The sequence below is a fragment of the Oryx dammah genome, unplaced genomic scaffold (genome assembly GCF_014754425.2).
Source record: "Oryx dammah isolate SB20612 unplaced genomic scaffold, SCBI_Odam_1.1 HiC_scaffold_18, whole genome shotgun sequence".
Taxonomy (NCBI): domain Eukaryota; kingdom Metazoa; phylum Chordata; class Mammalia; order Artiodactyla; family Bovidae; genus Oryx; species Oryx dammah.
Genome location: NW_024070202.1, coordinates 57,108,372 through 57,126,799, shown reverse-complemented (window position 1 = coordinate 57,126,799; position 18,428 = coordinate 57,108,372). Strand labels below are relative to the sequence as shown.

The following is an 18,428-nucleotide window of genomic DNA, read 5'->3' as shown; positions in this document are numbered from 1 at the left end:
TGAATTTAACTATTCTAGGTACCTTATATAAATTGAATCACACAGTATTTGTCTTCTCATGACTGGCTTAGTTAGCATAATGTCCATCTTGTCACATGTGTCAGAATTTCCTTCCTCTTTGCTGCTGCTAAGTCACTTCAGTCGTGTCCGACTCTATGCGACCCCATAGACGACAACCCACCAGGCTCCCCCGTCCCTGGGATTCTCCAGGCAAGAACACTGGAGTGGGTTACCATTTCCTTCTCCAATGCATGAAAGTGAAAAGTGAAAGTGAAGTCGCTCAGCCGTGTCCGACTCTTAGCGACCCCATGGACCGCAGCCTACCAGGCTCCTCCGTCCATGGGATTTTCCAGGCAAGAGAACTGGAGTGGGGTGCCATTGCCTTTTCCATCCTTCCTCTTTAAGACTTAATAAAACTCTACTGCAGGCATATACCACATTTTGTTTATTCGTTCACCCCCCCCCCATGGATACTTGTGTTGCTCCCATCTTTTAGTTATTATGAATACTGCCACTATGAACATGGGTCTTCAAGATCTTGCTTCCAGTTCTTTAGGGCATAAACCCAAAAGTGGAATTGCTGGATCATATGGAAACATGCCAAGAAAAATATCAATAACCTCAGATATGCAGATGACACCATCCTAATAGCAGAAAGAGAAGAGAAACTAAAGAACCTTTTGATGAAGATGAAAGAGGGGAGTTGAAAACCTTGTCTAAAACTCAACATTCAAAGAACTAAGATCATGGCATCCAGTATCATCACTTCATGGCAAATAGATGAAGAAAAGATGGAAAACAGACTTTATTTTCATGGGCTCCAAAATCACTGTGGATGGTGACTGCAGCCATGAAATTAAAACACCCTTGCTCCTTGGAAGAACAGCTATGACAAACCTAGACAGTATTTTAAAAAGCAGAGACATCACTTTGCTGACAAAGTCCATATAGTCAAAGTTATGGTTTTTCCAGTAGTCAAGTATGGATATAAGAGTTGGACTGTAAAGAAGGCTGAGCACCGAGGAATTGATGCTTTTGAACTGTGGTGCTGGAGAAGATGGAGAGTTCTTTGGACTGCAAGGAGATCAAACTAGTCAATCCTCAAGGAAATCAACCTTGAATATTCAACAGGAGGACTGATGCTAAAGCTGAAGCTCTAATACTTTAGCCACCTGATGCAAAAAGCTGACTCACTGGAAAAGACCCTGATGCTGGGAACAACTGAGGGTATGAGAAGAAGGGGATGACAGAGGCTGAGATGGTTGGATGCCATCATCAACTCAACAGACATAAGTTTGAGCAAATTCCAGGAGATAGCAAAGGACAAGGAAGCCTGGTGTGCTGCAATCCTTGGGGTTGCAAAGAGTCGGACATGACTGAGCAACTGAACAACAACGGAAACACTATTTTCATTTTTTCAAGGAACTGTTTTCCAAAGCAGCTGCAGCATTTCACATTCTCATTAACAGTACACAAGGTTTCCAATTTCTCCACATCCTCACCAACACCTGTTACTTTCTATTTTTAATTACAGCCATCCTAATAAGTGTGCATTTCCCTAATGATTAGTGATTTTGAGCTTTTCATGTGCTTATCAGTCACATATCTTATCAGTCATTTATCTTATTCAAGAAATGGTTCAAGTCCTTTGCTCAGTTTTTAATTGTACTGCTTGCTTTTGTTGTTGTGTTATAAGAATTTTTTCATATACTCTAGATATTAATCCCTTATCAAATATATGAATAACAACTTCTTTTTAAATTTAGTTTTCTACTCTCTAATTTTTCAGAGTTGGCTATAAGTATTACAGAAATATATTTTGAGTTGAACATGTTTCTTCTTTTTAGGATTTATTTTCTTATATAATACAAAATTCAGGATATCCAAAAAGGGGTACACAGTGGAACATGAAACTCCCTCCCATCCCAGTTATCCAATATCTGACTTTCAATCCCCAGGGGCATTTTCCATTTTGCTGTAATTCCCTCCAGAGACTTCATATGCATTTAGGAGAAAATATGTATCTTAGTCTCCTCCAAAATAGTAACCTATTAATACCCACTGTTCTGTACCTTGCCTTTTTGACTTAATAATGATTGCATTTCAGTGTATATATGCAGCTTTATTCTTTTTCAGTTCAGTTCAGTTCAGTCACTCAGTCGTGTCCGACTCTTTGCGACCCCATGAATCGCAGCACGCCAGGCCTCCCTGTCCATCACCATCTCCCGGAGTTCACTCAGACTCACATCCATCGAGTCCGTGATACCATCCAGCCATCTCATCCTCTGTTGTCCCCTTCTCCTCCTGCCCCCAATCCCTGCCAGCATCAGAGTCTTTACCACTGAGTCAACTCTTCACATGAGGTGGCCAAAGTGCTGGAGTTTCAGCATCATTCCTTCCAAAGAACACCCAGGGCTGATCTCCTTTAGAATGGACTGGTTGGATCTCCTTGCAGTCCAAGGGACTCTCAGGAATCTCTCCAGCACCACAGTTGAAAAGCATCAATTCTTCGGCGCTCAGCTTTCTTCACAGTCCAACTCTTCACAGTCCATACATGACCACTGGAAAAACCATAGCCTTGACTAGACGGACCTTTGTTGGCAAAGTAATGTCTCTGCTTTTGAATATGCTATCTAGGTTGGTCATAACTTTTCTTCCAAGGAGTAAGCATCTTTTAATTTCATGGCTGCAGTCACCATCTGCAGTGATTTTGGAAAGTGAAAGTGAAGTCGCTCAGTCATGTCTGACTCTTTGCGACCCCATGGACTGTAGCATATCAGGCTCCTCCATCCATGGCATTTTCCAGGCAAGAGTGCTGGAGTGGATTGCCATTTCCTTCTCCAGGGGATCTTTCCGACCCAGGAATCAAACCCGGGTCTCCCACATTGCAGGCAGACGCTTTACTGTCTGAGCCACCAGGGAAGCCCCCAAAATAAAGTCTGATGCTGTTTCCACTGTTTCCCCATCTATCTGCCAAGAAGTGATGGGACCAGATGCCATGACCTTAGTTTTCTGAATGTTGAGCTTTAAGCCAACTTTTTCACTCTCCTCTTTCACTTCCATCAAGAGGCTTTTTAGTTCCTCTTGACTTTCTGCCATAAGGGTCGTGTCATTAAATATTCTACTACAGGTACCATAATTTATCCAGTCCCCTAAGGATGATCATTTGTTTCAAATTGCTGCCAAGAATATCCTTAAATATATATTATTTCACACAACTACAAGATTTATGGGTTAAATTCTAGAAGGATAAAATAATATGTGCATTTTAAGTTCTGATAACTATTTCTAAATTGTTCTCAAAAAAAACTACAAAAATACCTACATCCATTAGCAATATGGTATTGTCTATTTCCTCATATCCTCAGTAACTCTTCACGTTTTCAAAATTTTTTGTTAGCCAATTTGATAGTTTAAAAAAAAGAGTTTCTCACTGAAGTTTTACTTTGCATTTCTCTTTTATGAATTACCTATTCCTAATCTTTCATATCTTTGCCCATTTTTCTTCTGATTGTTGGTTTTTCCCCATTGAGTTGTTGGTATTTTTAATATATGTATGATATTAGTCCTATTTCTATGGTATGGATTGCAAATCTTCCGAGTTTGTCTTTGCTTTTTGTTACAGTTTTCACTTTTTATAGTTCTTTTAATCTATTTTTGGCAATGCATAATTTTAATATAGTCAGGCTTTACTATTCTTTTCTTAATGGTAACATCTTTTACTTTCCATTCACACAATTATGACAGTGAAAATCCTCACTACCTTGTAAGCAAATTATAGCTTCCCAGATGGTCTACTTCCCATTACTCCTTCTACCTCCAACTGATTCCATACACCTGTCAGATTAACCTTCTTAAAATACTGTAAATTAGTAGGCACACAAAAAGTTGAGATTGCAATATAATAAAGATGCCAACTGTCCTGCCAAGAAGTGACTATTACACTTTTGTCTTGTATTAATTAAGCTCTGTCAAGCATTCTCAAACTCAGAAGTGTACAGTTTTGTATAATATCACAATATCACTGACCATACCTCTATGTATATTAAACAAGAGGGACATTTTGATTGTAAACTAAGGTTATATTAAATTTACCAGCTGCATCAGGATTTCAACTTCATGGGACTATTTTTATTCTCTCACTCCAGAATCTTTCTATCAAACTCTCCTCTGCCCCAGTGGCTTCAACCACACAAGAGACTGGTCATAAGAGCTTAAGAATCCAGCCTTTTCTCACAATAAATAATAAATAATGTGTCTCTGACCCTATACAGAATGTGGCACTGTAACTCATGCTTTTGCAGAAGGACTAACATTTCAAGCTGACAGGTAATAAATATGATCAGGAGCCAAGTACACAAGCAGAATACCCCAAAGTGTATACCTTTCATAAGAAGAAACAACCAGGCCTATCAGTAAGACAAATTCAGATTAAAAATGCAGGGTTTTTTTTCCCCCTCAGGAACAGTTAAATAAGTATCTTTTCAGCAGCATTGCCTTCTTAAATCCAAATCATTATTTTCCTTGATTACTTGGGGAAAAAAATTAAGTTGGAAATAGTAACCTAGTATGACTTATTAACCAAATAATTTTTCACATTTCTTTGTAATAAGTTTAAATTTATATAGAATTCTTACTAACAGCTTACATACACAGTCCTCAAAATTAACCAATGAAGTATATTTTATCTCCATTTTCCCAAAAGGAAAATGAAATTCAGAGACCAAAAGTTCATGTTCACATAGATAACAGTAGAGCTAGCATTTGAATAAAAGTCTTCATAACCTCATTCCATATTCTTTTCACTATATATCACCACTTAAATGTCTAGAAATTTACATTTAAAGCCTATTTTTAATTTCAAAATAAGATTTTGAATAAATCATTTATAGTATTAATGCCATGCAACCATATACAACGAAGATGCCTCAAACTATTAATATTCTAATGTATTTTCACAACCTATTTGTTCAGATTATAGAACTTTTCTTACCCAGAGGAAATAGTGAGACCCATAAAAAATAGAAGCTAATTAGTTTATAAAGTGCTTCAAACTACTGTTTGATAATAGCAACACTAAATAGTTATTATTTAACAAACCAAGTAACAGTTATTTAGCATCCTCCTCTGACACTAATAAAACTCTTATTAAAGTAACTATTAAATAAATAAGCTTTTGGAAAAATACCAAAATGCTTTGTAAATAATCTGCTACACCAGGCAAACTAAAAATTCAGGCAAAATGGCAACATACTATATACACTGATTCCAAGTATATGATATTCTAGTAAAGGCAAAACTATGGAGATAGTAACAAAATCTGTGGTTGCCAGGGGTTAGGAAGAGGGATGACTGCGTGGAATACAGTGGATTATTAGAGCAGGGAAACTACTCTGCGTGATGAATCCATAGTGAATCCAAGACATTATACATCGCCCACACCCACAGAGTATATAACACCAAGAGGGAACCCTAATATAAGCTATGAGCATTAGGCATGATGACATGTCAACACAGGTTTATGAACTGTAATAAATGTAACATTGTGGAAAGTAAGGTTGATAATGGGAGAAGTTCTACATGCGTGGAGATGGGAAGTGTATAAGAAATCTTTGTAACTTCCTCTCAATTGTGCCATAAACCTAAAACTACTCCAAAAAAATAAAAAAGTGTAGTTTAAAAATTAAGGTTAAAATATCCATGGCAAATATAACCTTTTCTACCAGTGCTTTAGTGGTCCACTTTTACCTACTTAGTGAAAAATTACCCTTGGCCATCAACCCTAACCTTCAGAGATATTCTGCCTTACATACCCTCTGCTCCTTCCAATACTGCTCCACCCCTCGCAAGCAGCTCACCCTTGTATATGACATCGGTCAACTAGTCCAAAGACGGGAAAAATTAAATAGAAACACAGATGGAGAAGGCAGGTAGTGACTAAGAAGATAAATAATCCCTGCAGAAAAATTCCCAAGAGAGAGTAGAGAGGAGGAAACAATTCTAAGATGCTCTGAACTTACTGGTCTACATAATGCAAAAATCACATGAAATTAAATTGTCCTTAAAATACAAAACATAATCTTACAAGCATTTCTTGTCTTTAAAAAATGTCTTTGCTAAACAGTTTCAAAACTCGACCCTGATAATGTGTTGACAATGTGTCCTTCAGTCACAGCAAGATGATTTTTCAATAGTAAACCATAAATACTACACTTTTCAACAGAAAGATACATCTAAAAGTGTGTGTGTCAAAGTGCCACAGACCTAGCTCTCAGAATAAACTTTTGGATAAAATGGCAAAGATTAAATTTTTATGATTTATTATGTGGAAGAAAGATGTACACTTGTATCTTCTGGGTATTCTTAATCTCAGATGTCAGAAACATGCTATGAGCTACCAAGTTGAGCAGGAGTTCACTGAGATCTTGAAGCAGTTACACAGAAAAGACAGTGGGGGTGCTTGTTTGCCTGTTCACTGGCTTGCTCTGTTTACCTATGAGGAGGTCAGGCTGAGCACTGGAAGCCCCAAACACCTGAGTCATTTGGAAGAGGCTCAGGACTCCAGGGGCAAAAACAGGGACCCATAAGACAGGCTTAAAAGTGGTTCTGGCAGGACCCATGACCACCACCACCACCACCACCACCACCACCTAAGCAAAAATCAACCTTCTGTATCTCAAGCTTCAAGGGAGGCACAAAGTCTGGAGCTTCACCAGCAACCCATCTCAGTTTAGGAAATACCAATTAAGCATCAACAAAGTACTAGGGTAAAGATGCAGGGAGACACCAAAGAGACCTTGGTCTCCCGTATCACAGTCTGGGGAAGCCTGCGTGGGGACCACCCCATGGAAAGCCAACTTCCTCGTGGAGAGAAACCAACTTGCCAACACTGACTTGCCAACCCCCTAAGCAGGCCACTGGGGAAGAATCTTTTAGACTCAGGCAGGTCCTCACTAACTGTACCTTTACCCGACATCTGATGACAACCTCAAGAGACCCTGAGCAAGAACCACCTGAATGGCAGATCCACAGAAACCATGAGATAATAAACGATTACTGCAGTTTGCAGCCACTAAATTTCTGACATGTAACAAAGTAACAGAGAATAAACACAACCAGATTTTACATAGGAGGCTCAGAGAGGCTAGCTCACCTCCTGTCATAGGAGTGAGCACTTAAGTCACATCTGAAAGCCAGTCTCTAGGCTTCAGATTCAATTTCCTTGTCGTGAAGTGACACCACTTCTCAAGTAAAATAATTTATAATACCATAAGAATGGTCATTCCTATACGATCACACGATTGGCACTAATACACCAGGCTTTCCACAGCACAGGGACACAACGCCATGTCTCCGCAAACTCAAAAGACATGCTAGGACCTGCCATATAATTGAATTTGTGACTCTCCAAGAATCCCATGGACAGGGGAGCCTGGAGGGATAGAGTCCACTGGGTTGCAAAGAGTCAGACACCACTGAAGCAACTATGCACACACATGGTATTTGGGGGGTTTTACTATCTTCTAAAAGAACTGTTTTTTTTTTTTCAATGTACAGATTTTTTGAATTAAAATCTAACATATTTATAGAATTTTAACACCAAACAATTACATTACTGATATTGAGAATATTTATACACTTTACAATCTTAATCACAATATACATTTGTATAATTTTAAACAGAATTCATATATCACACTAAGGAAAGCTCAACTGCTCACTGTTTGTTTTTTTTAAGGATTTGATTTTGTGCTTTCAGTCTCCAACTTTTATCATTACACAAACATTGTAAAATGTATTATCAAAATGCTCATTATGGTGAAATCTTAAGTCCCAATGCACCAAATGGCTACTATCTTACAACACATAGTGGCTGGCTCTTAGCCTGTCTACCGCTGGAGAAGGTGAACAGAACATTTCACTATTACAACCACATCTGCAAGCAATGTTCCTTTGCACAATTGCCCCTTGACTCACATGATCTTACAAGACAGATAGGACAGGTATACCACCACCCCCATTTTTCAAAAGATGATGGGGCTTAGGAAAGTCTAAGTATCTCAAATAAAGACACATGGTTATTAAATGGAATTGCAAGATTTCAACCTACAATTTTTCAGCTCCATATCCCAGACTTTTCTTCTGTGCCATGTTTTAGCCAGTGGTTCTCTGCCTTGAACATCTAGGGCACTCTGAAAATTACCAGTGCCTGGACATCATGAATGAGCACCCAGAAATTCTGACTTAATTGCTTTGGTCTGTTTTAGTCATCTGATATATGAAAAACTGGCTTCCCAGGTGGTGCTAGCAGCAAAGAACTCACCTGCCAATGCAGGTAGATGTAAGAGACTCGGATGTGATCCCTGGGTTGGGAAGATTCCCTGGAGGAGGGCACAGCAACCCACTCCAGAATTTTTTCTGGAGAATCTCAGGGACAGAAGAGTGTGGCAGGCTATGGTCGATAGGGTTACAAAGAGTCTGACATGACTGAAGCAGTTCAGCACATACACATACACATATAATAAACCAGTGCTGATCAATTCACAGAAAGTTTATGCCACAAAGGGAGAAACTGTGGGTATCTCTCCATGTAAGCTAAAATATCCTTATCCCCTAAGACAAAAAAAACTTTGCAACAAATAAAGCAGAACAAGTCCAGTAGTCATGAATGGATGTGAGAGTTGGACCATAAAGAAGGCTGAGCACCAAAGAATTGATGCTTTCGAACTGTGGTGCTGGAGTAGAGTTTTGAGAGTTCCTTGGACAGTAAGAAGATCAAACTAGTCAGTCCTCAAGGAAATCAACTCCAACTATTCATTGGAAGGGCTAATGCTGAAGCTCCAATACTTTGGCTCTTTGATGCAAAGAGCCAAATCATTGGAAAAGACCTTGATGCTGGGAAAGGTTGAAGGCAGGAGGAGAAGGGGAGAACAGAGGGTGATACGGTTGTTTGGCATCACCGACTCAATGGATATGAGTTTGAGCAAAGTCTAGGAGATAGTGAAGGGCAGGGAAGCCTGGCGTGCTGCAGTCCATAGGGTCGTAAAGAGTCAGACTCAACTTAATGACTGAACAATTCCATGTAAGCTAAAATATCCTTATCCCCTAAGATAAAGAAATCTGGCAACAAACGAAGCAGAACAAGAAGGAAGAGGAGATGGGAAAGTCAAGACCATTCTACAACTTTCATGGAGCCAAAGAATATTGTATTCCCCTTATCCCACTCCCTGAACCTCACCATTCTATACCTTAACTCCACTGCAAGTTTTAACTCAAGTTATCACCTCTTCCATGAACCCTTCTGGATTACACCAAATAAGGAAACCTATTGTTTTGCATCCATCTTACCCTGAACTCTACCTCTAAACAGCATATAGTACACAAGGCATTTATTTATATATACATTTCACTTACTGGATTCTTTTATTCTCTTAAGGAGCTCCCTATCTTATTCAGCTTTTCCATCTTATACATTTTGTCTATCCAGAGCCTTGAAGATAGAAGATATTAAAAAGCTGAATGGTATGATTTTTTTAATGTTTAATACGGTTATTTTCCCCTTGGCCTCCTAGTAGACACTCTTCTGAAATTTTTCAACTTAATAAAAGAAAGGGGACATGCCCCCCATACAACTGGATTAGGTTAGAGAATAATGTATGCAAAAAGGTCAAATATGGTCAAGAACAAGACAATGGTGGAACTCTAGCCCAAGAAAGAATAGGATGAATGGCATAAAATGAGATAGTCAAAGTAAGATCAGTCATGATTTTTTTTTTTAAGGGAGGATTAGGCAAACAAAGGAACAACCTGATTTTTCATTCCCAAGAAAGTGTGACAAACAACAGTGATTGCTGGCAACTGTATTTTCAACAGAGCTTTTAAAATTCTGGACTAAAGACCAGTGAAGCCAAAAGCTCTGAGAAGGAACTCAGGCCTGTCGACTCTCTCCTCATTCCCCTTCTGTTCACCCCTTCACCCAGGCCAGTTCAATGTCTAGCCCATCACTCCAATCAATGACTTCTAACAGGCACTTTACAATCTTCATTGTACTTGATGATTTGTAGATTTAAATTTTAACTGCATTCGACTTTGTGAAACTCTGCCCTGAATCTTGAAAAGCTTTGCTTTTTCTTTTCTCCCAGCCTATCCAGTCACTCTCCTCCAGCATCCTTATATCTTTCTTCCTCTTGGTTTGTCCCTAACTAGGTTTATCCTCTAAAACTTACATTCAGCCCTTTCTTCTTCTCTTTCTATGCAGTTCCTCTGAGCATCTTCATCCTTACCATGCTTTCAACTACTCTCCATAAGGCAAGCACTCAGAAACTTGTATCTCCAGCCTCTCTCCAGCTCTCATGATGCTCCAGGATCCTATATCCAGTTGCCTTCGAGATGCCTCCAACGCACCAATGATATGCCCAGTAAACACAGTGTCTTCAAACCTGAACTTCCCCCTCAGAACTGCTTCCTCTGCTCTGATCCCTCCACGACCCAGAAATCTGGCAGTCATTCTAGCTGCTCACTTTCCCATTCCCTTTACATTCAAACAATCCCAAAGACCAGCCAATTTTCCATCTTCCTAAATATTTCCCTAAACATTCTCACTTTTGAGCATCACCATGACTTCTGCCTTTGTCTGTGCTCACAACCTCATATTATCCACACTAATCACACTGTCCGCTCTGGCTCCCAATCTTACCACATCCCCATCACACAACACCCCAAGCTACTCAGCACTCTACGTTCATGGTGATTTTCCATTCAAGAGTTCTTCAGAGCTCATTACAAGGCATGGGATAACAAATGCACCCAGAGTTAGCTTTCCACTTGCATCTCCTTTCACTCCTGACTTTGCCCTTCACACTCTAATAGAATGACCCACGTACAGTTCCAGAACACATAATGCTCTCATAATCCATGTGACTATTAATACTATTAGCTCCACCTGGAAATGCTCTGAGCTGCTTGTCACCCTGCCCAACTCTACTCAGGTTTCAAGACCTAGCTCAAATACAACCACAGCTAGAGCCCTTCTCTGGCACTGCCATCAGACAGTAAGTGTTCCTGCTAGGCATGCTTTGCATGTGTACCTGTCTCCACTAGAGCACATTTCACACAATGTTTCATCTCTTGGTCAAGATGTCTACTGTCCTACTAGACTATAAGCTTCTTGGTCAAGGAAAGTGACTTTTCAACTTTATATCCTCAGCACTAGTTCAAGGCATACAGCATACTGAGAATAAAAAAAGGAAAAAAGAAAGAAGAAAAGAAATTAATGAACTGTACAGACCAATGACAGGACAAGAAGATCAACTGGACTTTGAAGTCAAGTGAAGTGAAAGTCGCTCAGTCGTGTCCGACTCTTTGCAACCCCATGGACTATACAGTCCATGGAATTCTCCAGGCCAGAATACTGGAGTGTGTAACCTTTCCCTTCTCCAGGGGATCTTCCCAACCCAGGGATGGAACCCAGGTCTTCCGCACTGCAGGTGGATTCTTCACCAGCTGAGCAACGAGGGAAGCCCCAATGGGACTTTAAGCATTAAAAAAAAAAAAATCCTGATCTTAAGGAAGTACAGATATTATTAAGTCCCAGACATTTTTTAAAAATAGAAATATATAGTTATTCATGAATTATGAAGGTGACAAAGAAAAAAAATTGTCATTGGACTAAGCAGGCAATAAGGAGCTAATCGTCTCCAATGGAGCAGCTGACAAAAGATTAACAGAATGGTCAGAGATAAAGGTGGTTCTTTCTCTGAGTCCAGCAATTCATCAACTTGAGTCCAGAGACTGAGCAAAAGACTGGCACCTTCCTCTCTCAGTTCCCACTCTTCTCCTTTGTCAGGATTCTCTACACACCCTTCCCCATCCCACTAAAGCCCAACTTCCAAGGGAAATTCCCTTCAGCTGGAGCCATAAGCCTAGATATGAGAGAGGGAGTCTTTGTTATCATAGCCAGGACCTAGAGGAACGAAAAGGAACTGCTATTTACTGAGGAACCTATTCTGTACCAGTTATTGTGTTAAGAACACTAAATCTCACAGTAATAATAAGTAATGACCCCATTTTACAGATGAAGAATGTGTGTCCAAGGTCACAGAGCTAAGCAATGACAAAGCTGGCCCAAGAACCTAGAAATGACAGCCTCCAGGGTATTTCTACACCCCTGACCACCTCAAAGTGGAGAGGGATGTGGTCCAGATTCTAGGTTGGAACTCAAAATACATTATTCTCCAAAACACTATTGTAAGTGTATGTTAGAATCTTGCTATTGTTTAGTAATGTAGTCATATCTGACTCTTTGTGATCCGTGGACTGTAGCCCGCCAGGCTCCTCCATCCAAGGGATTTTCCAGGCAAGAATACTGGAGTGGAGTGCCATTTCCCTTCTCCAGGGGATTTTCTCAACCCAGAGATTCCACAGATCCTGCTTGGCAGGCAGATTCTTTATCAGTGAGCTGCCATGGAAGCCCCCAGGTTTAGAGTCTACAGTACCACAAATACATAATGGCACACAATGAGTTAACCAAGTTTTGGGATCCTGGCTTGGCAATCTACATACTCTGTTATTTTATCCTGTAAGGACACTGTTCAAAATGACAAAAGTGGTCTTGAAATTTTATTTGGGGAATACCAGGGGTTCTTCAGTGAGGCTTTTCCTTAAGAATATTTTCTTCCACAAAAAAAGAAAAAAAAAATCAGTAAGGATAGAAACCACTTTGCCTTGTTAACTTGTAAGAACAATGACACCAGAAGACACCTGTGGGAAATGCGCTTATCTGACCAGGTGCTCATTGACGGTGTGCCGTCATTTGAATAAAACATCATACTAAACCCTACAGAGTAGAGCTTATGATAGAAATACCACAGACGATAGCAGTACAGCTGATATGCCTGTAATCTACTGACAAAACATAGTCCTCAGCAAAGTGAAAGCAGATGTCTGGTCTGAAATCAGATGTCTGGGGACTTGTCTCTCTCTTGGCTTCCAGAGCAACATTAGCTACACTGAATACACAGCTTAGCTGTATGTTAAAACCCACAACTTGGCAGAATCATGACAGTTTGGACGTGAAGCATCAGCATTTTTATTGTAATTCTTATAAAGCAAAGACATTTCTGAAATAGAAATCCTAACTTTAAGCTGAATGTGGTAGTATATCTTTCTCCCTTTGGAAACAGTGTCAGAGCTTTTTAAAACGCCTGGTGGACACCTTTCCTCTTCACTTTTCAAGCTGACATTCTTTCCTCAGGGCTGTGGAATGATCTGATAGGGAGAATCAGGTGTTGGTCCTTGTCCCAGAAATTTGAGGACCATACACGACAGGTACTGCCTATGAAAATGTAAATACCTGGGGAGCTTAGAACCCTTAGGAAAGTAAGGACCAGACTGCTTTCCATAATCACAAGCAAGATCAAAAGAAAGTTTTGTGACCAGATAGAGAAACAGAGAGGGAAGTCAACAGTATCTGTATGCCAGGCACTGTTTTCACACTTCCTTTTTAATATACTCACTATTGTGTTTTGATACACAAAGAGTTAAGGGGCAAAGAAGTTTACCTATCTCCTGAGAAACCTATATGCAATTCAGGAAGGCACAGTTAGAATCGGAAATGGAACAAGAGACTGGTTCAAAATTGGGAAAGGAGTACATCAAGGCTGTATATTGTCACCCCACTTATTTAACATGTGCAGAGTACATTATGCGAAACGCCAGACTGGATGAAGCACAAGCTGGAATCAAGATTGCTTGGAGGAATATCAACAATCACAGATATGCAGATGATACCACTCTAATTGCAGAAAGTGAAGAGGAATTAAAGAGCCTCTTAATAAGAGTAAGGAGGAGAGTGAAAAAGCTGGTTTAAAACTCAACATTCAAAAAACTAAGATCATGGCATCTGGTCCCATCATTTCATGGCAAATAGATGTGGAAAGAGTAGAAACAGTGACAAGTTTTATTTTCTTGGGCTCCAAAATCACTGCAGATGGTGACTGCAGCCAGCCACAAAATTAAATAACACTTGCTTCTTGGAAGAAAAGCTATGACAAGCTTAGACAGCGTATCAAAAAGCAAAGACATAATTTTGCCCACAAAAGTCCATATAATCAAAGCTATCACTTTTTCCAGTAGTCATGTCTGCATGTGAGGGTTGGACCATAAAGAAGGCTGAGTGTCAAAGAACTGATGCTTTCAAACTGTGGTGCTGGAGAAGACTCTCCAGAGTCTCTCCAGAGTCTCTTGGACAACAAGGAGATCAAACCAGGTAATCCTAAAGGAAATCAACCCTGAATATCCACTGGAAGAAATGATGCTAAAGCTGAAGCTCCAATACTTTGGCCACCTGACACGAATAGCTGGCTCATTAGAAAAGTCAGCTGGGAAAGATTGCTGGGAAAAGATTGAGGGCAAGAGAAGGGGGTGGCAGAGGATCAGATGGTTGGATAACATCACTGACACAATGGACATGAGTTTAAGCAAACTCTGGGAGATAGTGAAGGACAGAAAGGCCTGGTGTGCTGCAGTCCATGGGGTTGCAAAGAGTAGGACACAACGTGGCAACTGAACAGCAGCAGCAGCAGCAGAGCTAATACATTCAGCAATAACAATCAAGATTCACATCCATGTCTAATAGACTATATAAAAAGCATGCTACTTTTACATAGGATTTGGAATGGAACAAAGAGCAGTGGTAAACAGCCAAGAATATAGAAGTAAAAGGCAGAAACTCAGAATTTTATCAAGCAGCAGTCATCTGACACTGATTGAGATTGACTTTCTATTGCAACATCCTAACATCGTACAGAACAATCCAAATGAGCTTTTGGCCAACCCATTCCTTTTCTATTCTTGCAAGATTTAAGTAACTTTGTTTTAATCTTATATAATCTTTGTAACCCAAAAAAAAGACACTTTCTTTCATGTCGATGTAAAAAAATGAGGTTATAGAAATTCCTTGGTGGTCCAGTGGTTAGGACTTGGTGCTGCCATTGCCACAGGCCTGGTTTCAATCCCTGGTTGGGGAATTAAGATCCTGCAAGTTGCACGCAGGCACACACACACCAAAAAAACGAGAAGACTGACATATACACACTACTTTATGGGCTTCCCTTGTGGCTCAGATGGTAAAGAATCTACCTTCATACAGGAGATTCAGTTGATCCCACAGTTTAGAAGATCCCCTGGAAAAGTAAATGGCTACCCACTCCAGCATTTCTGCCTGGAGAATTCCATATACAGAGGAGTTCAGCAGGCTACAGTCCATGGGCATGCAAATCAGACATGACTGAGTGACTAAGCACAGCACTGCACATTTAGAAAAGTCACAGAAAACTGGGAAAAGGTCTGACCTCAATGGCCATCTCCAACATACTTTCCTCATTCCCCCCATCCTACTCACACCAAAGTGCTGAGCACTTTGATAAAAAAGATAAATATCTATTGAATCAATAAATGAACCTATCACAAATACACAACTATTTTCTGTTTTTCCATAAAGGAAATTAAGGGGCCATCCGCCACTTGAGCACAAACAAAGAAGAAGGCAGGTTCAGGACACAGGAAACCAACGTCAAGATGTTATGGAGGACCACTCTAGTTTTCCTGTGTAAGCATCCAAGAATGTGACTTACAAATTCCTTGCTTGTGGCTAACATGAATTTTAACTAATTCAAAACATTTCTTTATATAGGACATCAGGGATGCACAAGGTGTTCCCAAACTTCTGAGAGTAGTTGTGTTTCATTTCACCAATTTGAGGGGAAGAAGGAGTGGTGGATTCAGGAAGGAATGTAAAAGTCCCAAAGAAGAATCTTTTAAAGAGCCCACACTGAAAATCACAGCAAACTTTCAGAAACGTCAATGTGCTGTTTGGCAACTTTTCAGTAGTGAAGAGAATGCTGGAGGGTAGGGGATGGGTATCAAAGTGAAAGTCAAGAGAAAAAGGCCCAGTTTGGTCACTTTCCCCTCCGAAAATACCTTTCTCTATAAGCTGGAAAGAAGATCCCAAAGGAACATCAACACTTGTAATACTGCTATTAACTTTATGCTTTGGAGTTCTAAATGTAAAGAACCTTGGAGTTTCGTCAATTATCACGGAGAGCCATGATGGTTTTACAGTCTCAGAGATTAGTCCAAGTGAGCTAAGGGGACTGAGACAGACAACCACAGAGGTTACGGGTAATCGCAGTTTTCTGCCAGGTGAAGTGGCTAAAGGGGACACATGCCAGCTGTCAAACTCCCAGGTAACTCTACAGATTCCGAAAAATCTGAAATAAGCTATTTGAGCTTGGAGCCTGCGACCCTTGAAGGTGACTCTCAGGTTCCTGCTGAAAAGGTAGAATTTGGCCCCAAGATCCCGCAAGGGCAGTTCTGGATCTAGTCCTCTTCCTGGCTCGCTCGCTCTCAGCATAAAGTCCTAGATGCTTCCACCCTTAACCATTCCTTACTTACCCTTTCTCCCGTTCTTCCTCGGTGAGAAGGGGTAAGTGGTTATTTTATGCCCTCGCCCAATTTGGCCAAAACCCTAAAAGCAAAAATGACAAACACGTGTTTTAAAACCCTGACGTTCAAGCCTCAGGAATTCCCACCACCTGCCCAACACGTCCAGCGTCCCCACAGCGCTCCCTCACGGCCAGACTCTGGGCCCGAGTTGTCCCCTCTGCTAGGGGGTGCAAGAGAGGGCGCGATATGGGGCGCCCGCCCGGCGGGGGACGGCTGGCCGGCTCAGGGCCTGGCGTAGCTCTTTTCCGGCTCGGGTTTCCTACCCGAGTTAACGGAAGAGGGGCCCGCTGCCCCGCGGAGCCTCAGATAAACACGCGCACGCACACATGCCCGCGATCACGGCCAAGGACTCGCGGCCAAGCAGCCCTCCGCCTCCCAGCAAAGCCCTTCCCCTCTGGGGCTAACTCCCCGGGAAGGGTCCTAAGCCCTGGGGATCACCAAGTGGCGGCAGCAACAGCGCGCCTGCCCACCCCCGCCAACCTCACAACCCCCCGACTCGCCTCCCGGCGCCCGCCCTCCGCACCCGCTGCGCAGCTCAGCCCAAGGGACTTCCCCGCGCGGGCCCCGCCCTCCGCCGGCGGCAAGCTCCGCCCCCGCCCCCAGCGAGCGGGAGCCACGCGAAGCTCCACCCCCGGCGGTAAAGCTGCGCTTCCGAAAGCCTGCGCGGGTTAAGCCCAAAACCCGGCCTGGATCTACAGCGGATCAAAAATAACCCTTGCTTAGCGTTAGCTCTGAGCTCTGCATTGTACTATCCGCTGAGAGGGAGACAAAGATTTGAAAATGTGTGAAACTGTGGTTCCATCCTCTCCCCTTGTTCACCGGTGAGGAAACCGAGACGCCAGCAGTTGCTTTGAGTGCACAGATACGGAGACAAACTATCTTATGGGGACACTCCCCTCTGGAAGCCTCATTATGGCGTTGTTTCTACTAAAGTGGGCACAGGAAAAGGAATAATCCAGAACAAGTGGTTTACTTTGGAGAAACTGGAATTTCATACCTAAGCTTTTGCCATCAAATGACAAACTCTAAACTGGGTTATTAAAACCTTCAAAGAAAGAGAAACTTGCAATTACGTTTTCCCTTTATTCTCTTTCTGGATACTGACGAACTGATCTGTGCAAATCATTCAATATAAATCAAAGGACAAGACACTGGTACTTTGGGTTCAAAACTAATTCTAAAGATTTAAAAACCTACTGAGACTTAGATGAACCTGGTAGCTGGAACTTCGAGAATCTCCTGAGTCTTCCCAGGTGGCTCAGAGATTTAAGAATCCATCTGCCAGTGCAGGAGACATGGGTTCAGTCTCTGGGTGGGGAAGAGCCCCTGGAGAAGGAAAGGGGCAACCCACTCCAGTATTCCTACCTGGAAAGTCCCATGGGCAGAGGAGCTTGGTGGGCTAACAGTCCATAGGGCCACAAAGAATTGGACACCACTTACCAACTAAGCAACAACCACAAATTAAGTAGATAGGGTTCCTGGCAACCAGGAGCTGACAGTCTGGAATGGAATGTATGTGGACAAACAAGACAAGTATGTCTGGTTTTTATTATAATGGCATGTAATTAAATATATAAAAAGAGTTGCTAAGTCTGACCTGTCACTAAGAGTCATCAAATGTACTCAAGAAACTGAAGCGATGGTACTCATGAACCTATTTGCAGGACAGGAATAGAGACACAGACATAGAGAACAGACTTGTGGACAAGGAGGAAGGCAAGGGTGGATAAACTGAGAATATACCGCTGACACACGTACACTACCATGTGTAAATCAGATAGCTAGTGGGCCTCTGTATAGCACAGGGAGCTCAGCTAGGTGCTCTGTGATGACCTAGAGGGGTGGTGTGGGGGTTAGGGTGGAGGTGGAGTCGGAGGGAGGCTCAAGAGATTAGGGGTATACATATATACTTACTTGGCTGATTT

The 18,428-nt window shown here is 41.5% G+C and overlaps 1 protein-coding gene across 3 annotated transcripts in view; it reads right to left on the bottom strand.

The window, feature by feature from the left end:
• The window catches only part of IMMP2L (inner mitochondrial membrane peptidase subunit 2), a 957,053-nt gene extending 939,956 nt beyond the window's left edge, over window positions 1-17,097 (bottom strand). The window contains exons 1-2 of one of the 3 annotated variants that reach the window (XM_040260170.1): window positions 17,027-17,097; window positions 16,453-16,525 (exon numbers count right to left, since the gene is read on the bottom strand). The gene's annotated coding sequence lies outside the window, so the exon portion shown is untranslated. Of the gene's footprint in view, window positions 1-16,452; window positions 16,526-17,003 lie in introns of all 3 variants that reach the window. The other 2 variants (XM_040260171.1, XM_040260172.1) reach the window with 2 other exon arrangements.
• Between the last annotated feature and the right edge of the window lie 1,331 nt (window positions 17,098-18,428).